The following is an 8,699-nucleotide window of genomic DNA, read 5'->3' as shown; positions in this document are numbered from 1 at the left end:
TGAAATTGCTGGCCTTGTGCCAAAATCTGAGACCAGTATAATATGACTGTGAAGGCGTCTGGTTTAGTGGTTAGGATGTTGCATGCAAGATCGCGGTTTCGATTCTCGGACCGAGAAGTGCCTTGTGTTTTTGAATAAAACTTTTCATTTCCAGTTGCTCCAATCCACCCAGCTATAAATTAGTAACTCTGTGACGAAATGGCATTACGCCCAAGGGTAATGTTGGCCTGCCCACCTAGCCTGTGAAGTGACATCATTTGAAAGTTACAACAACGCAAGGAGGTACATTATGGTCGATTGCCTCGTCCATACAGCAATATTCGAATTAAATGTTTGTGGTTAAGTGTGGTACAGGCTGTTTTCTGTTTACTCGTGTATCATAGACAAACACATTCATTTTATAACAAGAACGCGTCTACTTCTTATAGGATAAGATATGTGAAATTTGTATCCGTATCTGCTCAATGAGTGTGAGTGAATTTGTCTTAATATTGTTGTTGGGCCTTGTCTAATAATATATTAAAATATCCATTATTAACAAATATAAGCTGTATGTGTAAGATATCAATATTTAAACTTTCATGAAGGCGGTGAGCTGGCAGAAATGTTAGCACGTCGGTCAAAATGCTTAGCAGCTTTTCATCCGGCTTTATGTTCTGAGTTCAAATTTCTCTGAGGTCGACTTTGCTTTTCATCTTTTCCAGGTTGGTAAAATAGATACTAATTAATTACTGGGTTGATGTAATCTACTTACTCCCTCCACTGCATTTGCTGGCCTTGTGTCAAAATTTGGAACCATTAGTAAGGCGGTAAGCTGGCAGAATCGTTAGCACACCGGGAAAAATTCTTAGCAGCATTTTGTCCTTTGTATGTTCTGAGTTTGAATGGCGCCGGTATCGTCTTTGCTTTTTATCCTTTCAGGATCGATAAAATATGTACAAGTTGTACACTCAAACCAATATTTAAGCATTCATGAGAGGATAAAAATTTAAACATCAGAAAAAAAATTAACTACTGATATTTTGTATCTATGTAGATGCACAGAATAACTGTTCATATATAAGCATTTGTTAGTAACTTTTCGTGTGCCATGTAGGTTGTTTCTTTTTGCAAAGTTTACCTTTAAGAATAAGGTATTCATATCTGTGAGAGCTGTGGTGTATCGTCAATTTACGAATAGTTATTTTCAAGGTCTTTAAATGTCACTTTGTTTATGTGGCATATGCATAAGAAATCTGAATATGTCATATGTCATCGGCATATCTAGTGTACATAGTGGAAGTTATTAATTCTCCCTACATACATCCACACACATAATGCAAATACACACACACACACACACACACACACATATATATATATATATACGTATACATATGTGCATACATATAAATACATATGTATTCATACCACACCTTGTTGAAAATCAGACCATGATATAAGTTTATTCAACTGATATATTATACTATACACATTTACACAAATTCGGAAAATATTTTTAGAAGCGCAGGAGTGGCTGTGTGGTAAGTAGCTTGCTTATCAACTACATGGTTCCGGGCTCAGTCCCGCTGCCTAGCATCTTCGGCGAGTGTCTTCTACTACTATAGCCTTGGGCCGACCAAAGCCTGGTGAGTGGATTTAGTAGACGGAAACTGAAAGAAACCCGTCGTATATATATATATATATATATAAACGTTTACATATGTGTGTGTGTTTGTCCACCCGACATCGCTTGATAACCGATGTTTGTGTGCTCACTGCTCCGTAACGTAGCGGATCTGCAAAAGAGACCAATAGAATAAGTACATAAGTGCTAGGGTTATAGAGAATAAGTCCTGGGGTCGATTTTTCGTCTAAACTGAAGTCGGTGCTCCAGCATGGCCGCAGTCAAATGGCTGAAACAAATAAAAGAATAAAAGAGTAAAAGAATATATATATATATATATATATATATATATATATATAATGGAGTGTGATACGGGTAGCACCAGCAGGCTATAATACCAATCAAAAACGACTCAAAACCACAAATTTTCACGTATACACATTGATTAAATCGGGGGAATGAGCAGAAATCCTAAGAACCCGTACTAATGAAGAAAAGAATCGTAAATTGAAAATGCCGACATGCCTGTATCGCAGCGATTTCAAACTTTGTGAAGATATCACTTAGTTCTCCTCAGCGAGTCTTACTGACTCACGATCGAGGAGATTACACATTTCAACCAATATGTGCGATGATCGTTTTTAATGCTGCAGCAAATTTAAAAAGGTGATTGAACAGCATTATAAATTACAAAAATATATAAGAATATTATTGTTTACAATAATATCAAGTGGCATAGCAGGCTTAAAAACCATAAAGTTAAAAATTATTAATTAATATTGAAGAGTGGTATAGGTAGTAGCAGCTGCTAAAATAGCAGTCAAAATGACTCAAAATCACAAATTTTCACTGATAGCCATTGATGAAATAGGGAGAATAAACAGAATTTATGTTCATTCCCCTCGATTTTAGCAGGACTTCTACTCATTCCCCCTCAGCAGGATTTCTGCTCATTACCCCGATTTCATCAATGTGTATTAGTGAAAATTTGTGGTTCTGAGTCGTTTTTTACTGCTATTTTAGCATGCTGGTGCTGCCTGTAGGACTCCCCCATTACTAATTAATAATTTTTATCTTTATGGTTTCTTACGCATGCTATACCACTTGATATTATTGAAAACAATATATCCTTATATATATATATATATAATTGTTCATAGTAAACCATGTAATCGTTACCAATATAGCAAGAGATTTCACCGCAAAAAATGTAGACATAGGAATAAATTACAATAATAATGGATATTAGCATCCGATCTCTCTCTTAAATTTAAAACTTTGGATATATATATATATATATATATATATATATATATATATATATATATATGTGTGTGTATTATATCCATATACATGCGCGTGCGCACAGGACCACATTTTGCGGTTTCCTCTTTAGCTTCTCGATTGTTAATCTTTACCGTCATAAATATTTTATTTTTAATCATTGGCTCAATTATGGGAATAGCTGCTTGTCTCAATCAGATAGTTCGATTGTTTCGGTCAAGTATTACTTATATGTCAAGTATTACTTATATGTCATGAAATTTTAATTTTAATGAAGCTTCATATTATTGTCTTCGCTTTCTATTACGATATTAAAAATTATAGTTGAATTCCCAAGTAACCTACTATTCAATCCAATCTATTATTTTATCTTTATTGCAATGTTTTGAAATTTCGGTTTCAAAAACCTAAAGACATTAAACCTCAAAAGACAAAAGAAAATACGCAAAAACTGTGACTAATCTGTTATCTATTCGAAATTTATCCAAATCTTGTCTGAGTCAAAAGTAAAAAAAAAATAAATAAATAAATAAATTAGGCATCGCTATTTTAATCTTATAAATTTTATAGATAGCTATTCTTCAAGCGCTAAAAATAGTGTTTAAGAGTTGTTTTAAATGGTTAACATTTATATCAGTTTAAAATCCATTTAAATGCAGGAATTAAATATTTTAATACCGTTTTTGACAGTAAATGTTATCTTGTCACAGAAAATATTCTAAAATTTGTTTTTAATGCTTCGTAAGTACCCAAAATAATGTTATTTTATACTTAGCAACAAACCATAAAGTCTCCGTCGTTCAATGATCAGGATCTAGTTTTCCGATCTACTGGATTTTCTGTTCATAATTTAGCATAAAGGAGCCGAGAACTCCACATATATATGTAATCTTAATCTACTTTTTGGGCAGAATCGTCGTGATACTGTATCTCTGAAGCACAGGTAACAACCCTCTGTCTGACAAGGTTTCTGTCTACTCAGTTTTATTCACTAGAGAATATAGAAAATGACCATAGTTCAAGATACCATACAATAGTATCAAACTTAGAACCTTGTGGTTGAGAAATGACCGCATTAATCATTCAGCCATACTAACCCTACCTAAAGCCATTTTTAGAAAATATGAATTCAACCAAATTACAACGTTCACAGCTAACTAAATTGATTTTAGTCCATTATAATACTTGAATAAGAAAATATATTCCCCGATTGCCTGCAAGTTAATTGGACTATAACAAATCTGATTGACGAGATAAATCTTTTCTACATGACGACGGAGGAATATGATTTCGGTTTTCAGAATGTTATCTACAATACAGAGAAAACTCACTAAAAACAGAAACGCCCTGGGCAAATAAATGACTTTAGTCGAAACATATATTCATGTCTGAGTGATTATGTATGTGCTGTGTCTATATTTGCGAAGTATAAATATGCTAAGTTAGCGAATATCATGTGCTTCTGTGTACTTTAGTATTTTAGATCGCGTGATTAAATAAGTATTGTTTTTTGCAGTATCTATCCATACTGGAAACAAATAAACAGAAACAGCTGCCAGATTGCTTCTGAACTATTTATAGTACAGTGGCAGCTGCCTCTATGTATATGTTTCTTCACACATTGATCGCCTATTTAATGTTCGAGTATTTATAACGGCCTGGAAGTATCTTCTGACAGAGTTCGAATTCATTTCATTTGTCGGGAGTTCATTAAACATGTCACCGGATGATCGTGCAGTTCTGATATTCGTTGTAGAAGTGTTTAAAACAAAAGAAAACAGGAAGTATCCGCAGCTTGATATATCACTAATCATATCAGACCTACAACAAAATACTTTAAAGATATATATAAAAATGTATATACATACACTCACACATGTGACAAGGCTTGCCTTTGAATTCCAAGTACAACACATTTTGCCAGCTGTGTGGACTAGAGCAACGTGAACTAGTGTATTGCTTCGGACACAACGCGCCGCTACGAATAGAACTCACGACCTTGCGATCTTGAGCCGAATACCCTAACCGCAAACACACACACACACACACACACACACACACACACACAAAACACATTCACGTTAAAAAAAAACCGACAATTCTCACTAGTAATAGGAAAATTTCTGAACTGGACAGAGGAAATTGAACGGTTACTATGGTCAAATTTGAGCGTCCGTCATATTCACAGCAGATGTAGGTTCGTGTCCCCCTCGCAGACTTTTATACAAAGATTTTTTTTTTGTAGCCCAAAATGTACACACTGTTATTTATAGCTTTATCTACTTCAAGTTCAAAAGTTACAAGCGTATTATATGAAATAAGGCGGTGAGCTGGCAGAATCGTTAGCATGCCGGGCGAAACGCTTTGCGGTATTTCGTCTGCCACTATGTTCTGAGTTCAAATTCTGCCGAGGTCGATTTGCCTTGCATCCTTTCAGGGTCGATTAAAAAAGTGCCAGTTACGCACTGGTATCGATGTAATAGACTGATCCTTTTGTTTGTCCTCTCTGTGTTTAGCCACCTGTAGCTAATAAAGAAATATATAACAAATATTTTGTGAGATCTTTTATATGGTTTCACATTGTTTTTGTAGAACAACCACTGCGGTGTTACTGGGTGAGTCACGAATTTCCTGTTCGGTAAACTTTACAGGCATGTTAGCACCATCAATCGTGTGTTCAAACAGACGAAGCTGTACTGTATGCGCTTGTACACTGCACGAGTGTTATTGCCTAGTGGCTTAATGTCGAACACCTCATATTGTGAGTGGTACGACTTTGACTATTAGCCAATTCTCTCATGAAGATCACTTTGTGAGTCTTCTTTGGATGAGAGGGCGGGTAATTTCCAACACCTGATCGCTATAGAGAAAGGATCTGTGTGGTGCACACAACTGAAACGAATGAATATAGACTCTTCCGTCTACGGCCAAACCCACATCAATTTCTTTTCTTCACTTAAAAAAGACGAGAGAGGGAAGTGTACCATCTAGTATATTTGTTGAAGACAGGTGAATGTTACGAGAATGGCACGAGTGAGTGGGTCTAGTCTCAGCTTGTATTTATAGCCTGGAAAGAACGAATAAGCGAAGGAAATCGTCCGGTGATGCCTTTTAGGGTCGTCGTGATTCAGGATTGGTGGGTGTGAATGGTTGCCCCTGGGAGGTAATCTTCACTATGGAGGAATTTTGTTACTAATTTTCTTGTTAGTGTTTTTTATTGTTTCTGTCCGTATATTGAAATCACTACTGTCCATCGTCTCCATATTGTCCTAAATGTTTTTTTACCTCCAAGCTGATAAAGAAAATAGCTGCTGGGAGAATCGTTTGCAAGTTGTACAAAATGCTTGGCGACATGTCGTCTGTTTTTACGTTCAGGTTTCAAATTCCACCGATGTCGACTTTGACTTTCATCCTTCCGGAGTGGATAAATCAAGCGCCAGTTGAGCACCGGGATCGATGATGTCGACTTAATCCCTTACCCGAAGTTGTTGGCCTTGAGTCGATATTTAATGCGTTATTATTATTGTTGTTGTTGTTATTAAAGAACACGAGCCATCAGAATCGTTTGCACGATGGACGAAATGCTCAGCGGAATTTCGTCTGTCGTTACATTCTGCGTTCAAATTCCGCCGAGGTCGACTTTGCCTTTCATCTTTTCGAGGTCAATAAATTATATACCAGTTGCGTACTGAGGAAATTTAATCGACCGCCCCACTTCCCACCAAATTTCAGCCATTGTGCCTAGAGTAGAAATTATTATTATTATTATTACTATTATTATTATCATTATTATGAGTTCAAATTACGCCGAGGTCGACTTTATCTTTGATCCTTTCGGGAATCGATAAATTAAGTACTAGTTGAGTATTGGCGTCAATAAAATAAATACCAGTTGAGTATTGGAATCGAATTAATCGACTTACTCCTCCCCCGAACATGCTGACCTTATGCCAAAATTTGAAATCATTATTATTATTATTATTATTATTATTATTATTATTATTATTATCATCATCATCATCATTATTATTATTATTGTTGTTGATGTTGTTATTGCTGTTATTGTTGTTGTTACCATCATCATCATCATTATTATTGATGTTGTTATTGTTGTTATTATTATTATTATTATTGAGAGTGGTGAATTAATGTAAGAGAAAATACGTTGCAGTCGACTTAACTAATCTTTCTCTCAAAATTACGGGCTATTTGCCTGAATTAGAAATTATAAAAACGTGGTACCTCGGAGAATTGTTTAAGTGTCGGTTTAAATTCTTTGTGTTATTTGTTCTGGCTATTTACCGTTTAAGATCAAGTTCTGCCTAAGTTAAATTTGCATTTCATCCCATCCCACAGGGGACTGATAAAATATGATACCAGTTAAATGCTGGTGACGGTATAATCCACTTGTTCCCCACCCACTGAACTGTCTTATGTCAAAATTTCGAAACAATCATTTTCAGCAAAATAAAGCATCGTACAAAATACCTTTCCATAGTTAGTTACCATTCTTTAAGTTTCAAGTTCAAAGCTCGCCGAAATTGACTTCATTCTTCATTCTTTGGAGGTTGATAAAATAAAATATTCTAATACTGCGGTTGATGACACCTACTAAAAATCAAAACTGTTGGTCTTGTGCCTTAAGCAGAGACTATTTAAAACAACGAGCTGACTGAAGTTTTAGAGAGTTGGGACATTCCTTGTGATATTTAGTTATGGTTAATCATGTTCCGAGTTCATACACCTTGGTGACTAACTTTGCTTTTCAGTCTCTGGGATTGATAAATTACAAGCACAAGGTCTCTGAGATTGATAGAGTACGGGCAGAAAGTCTCTGAGCTTGATAAAGTACGGGCACAAGTTCTCTTAGATTGATAAAGTACTATAGGTACAAGGTCTATAATTGGGGACAGAGGATAGTCGATTAGACTAAGATATTTGAGTGGTGCTTATTTTGTTGACTCCTAAATGATGGCAAGCAAAGTCAACCTCTACGGGATTTGAACTCAGAACGTAGAGCCGGAAGAAATACTGCTAATCATTCTATGCAAAGTGCTATTTTGCCAGCTCACCTGTTAAGAAAGGATGAAACGTGCTAAATTCATTTGTAGAAACACAAGAGAGTGTTAGGTATAATAGCTTGGGGCACTAACTCTGGAGAGAAATGTATTCATAAAATAATAGACAATAGAGGCAAGGATTAAGGGAATTGTCACGAGTTAATGTCAGAATAATATGAGATTGGAAATGTAATTTTGCTGGATGAATTAACTAGAGTTTAATGGAAAGTTTTTGCTTTATTTTTCAAATTCAGGTTACGCATTTTAGGCAAGTTAATTTGAATTGACAGCATTAAAGAAATAAAATGAACAACCAGGAAATTGAAATGATTATTCTGGAACAATACAAAAAATACAAAGCATGCATAATTCGATGAAAGATGGTAAATGATATTTAGTCTTGCTTTTAAAGTTTTATTACTTTCTTTTAATTTCTTGACAAAATTATTTGAAATTTCATAGTCTTATCTTGCCAAGAAACGCTTGTCTTTTGCTTTCATAGCATCTTTGTACATATAAAGGCAGAAGCTTTGATTTTTGCTTTTATGGTGTTTAGTTTCGTTTCCCGCCAATCTGATTTAGATATTTCAAGGGAGCACCTTGAATTTCATCCTACGAGGTTCAGTAAAATAAAAGATAAATATCATTAACATGGAGGTTGAATGATGACACCATTTATGTTCGAAAGTCTGTCATCCTGTTATAAAATGATAACTCAGAATAGTGATATTCTTATCGTTTTCTCTCTC

The 8,699-nt window shown here is 35.1% G+C and overlaps 1 long non-coding RNA gene across 1 annotated transcript in view; it reads left to right on the top strand.

Annotated features, from left to right (window-relative positions):
• The window catches only part of LOC128248301 (uncharacterized), a 27,285-nt gene extending 18,924 nt beyond the window's left edge, over positions 1-8,361 (top strand). The window contains exon 2 of the long non-coding RNA XR_008264537.1: positions 8,205-8,361. This is a non-coding gene — a long non-coding RNA (uncharacterized LOC128248301). The remainder of the gene's footprint in view (positions 1-8,204) is intronic.
• The last annotated feature ends 338 nt before the right edge of the window (positions 8,362-8,699 follow it).

The sequence above is a fragment of the Octopus bimaculoides genome, chromosome 7 (genome assembly GCF_001194135.2).
Source record: "Octopus bimaculoides isolate UCB-OBI-ISO-001 chromosome 7, ASM119413v2, whole genome shotgun sequence".
Taxonomy (NCBI): Eukaryota; Metazoa; Mollusca; class Cephalopoda; order Octopoda; family Octopodidae; genus Octopus; species Octopus bimaculoides.
The sequence above is the reverse complement of the archived record's forward strand: the minus strand, read 5'-3'. Positions and strand labels throughout refer to the sequence as shown.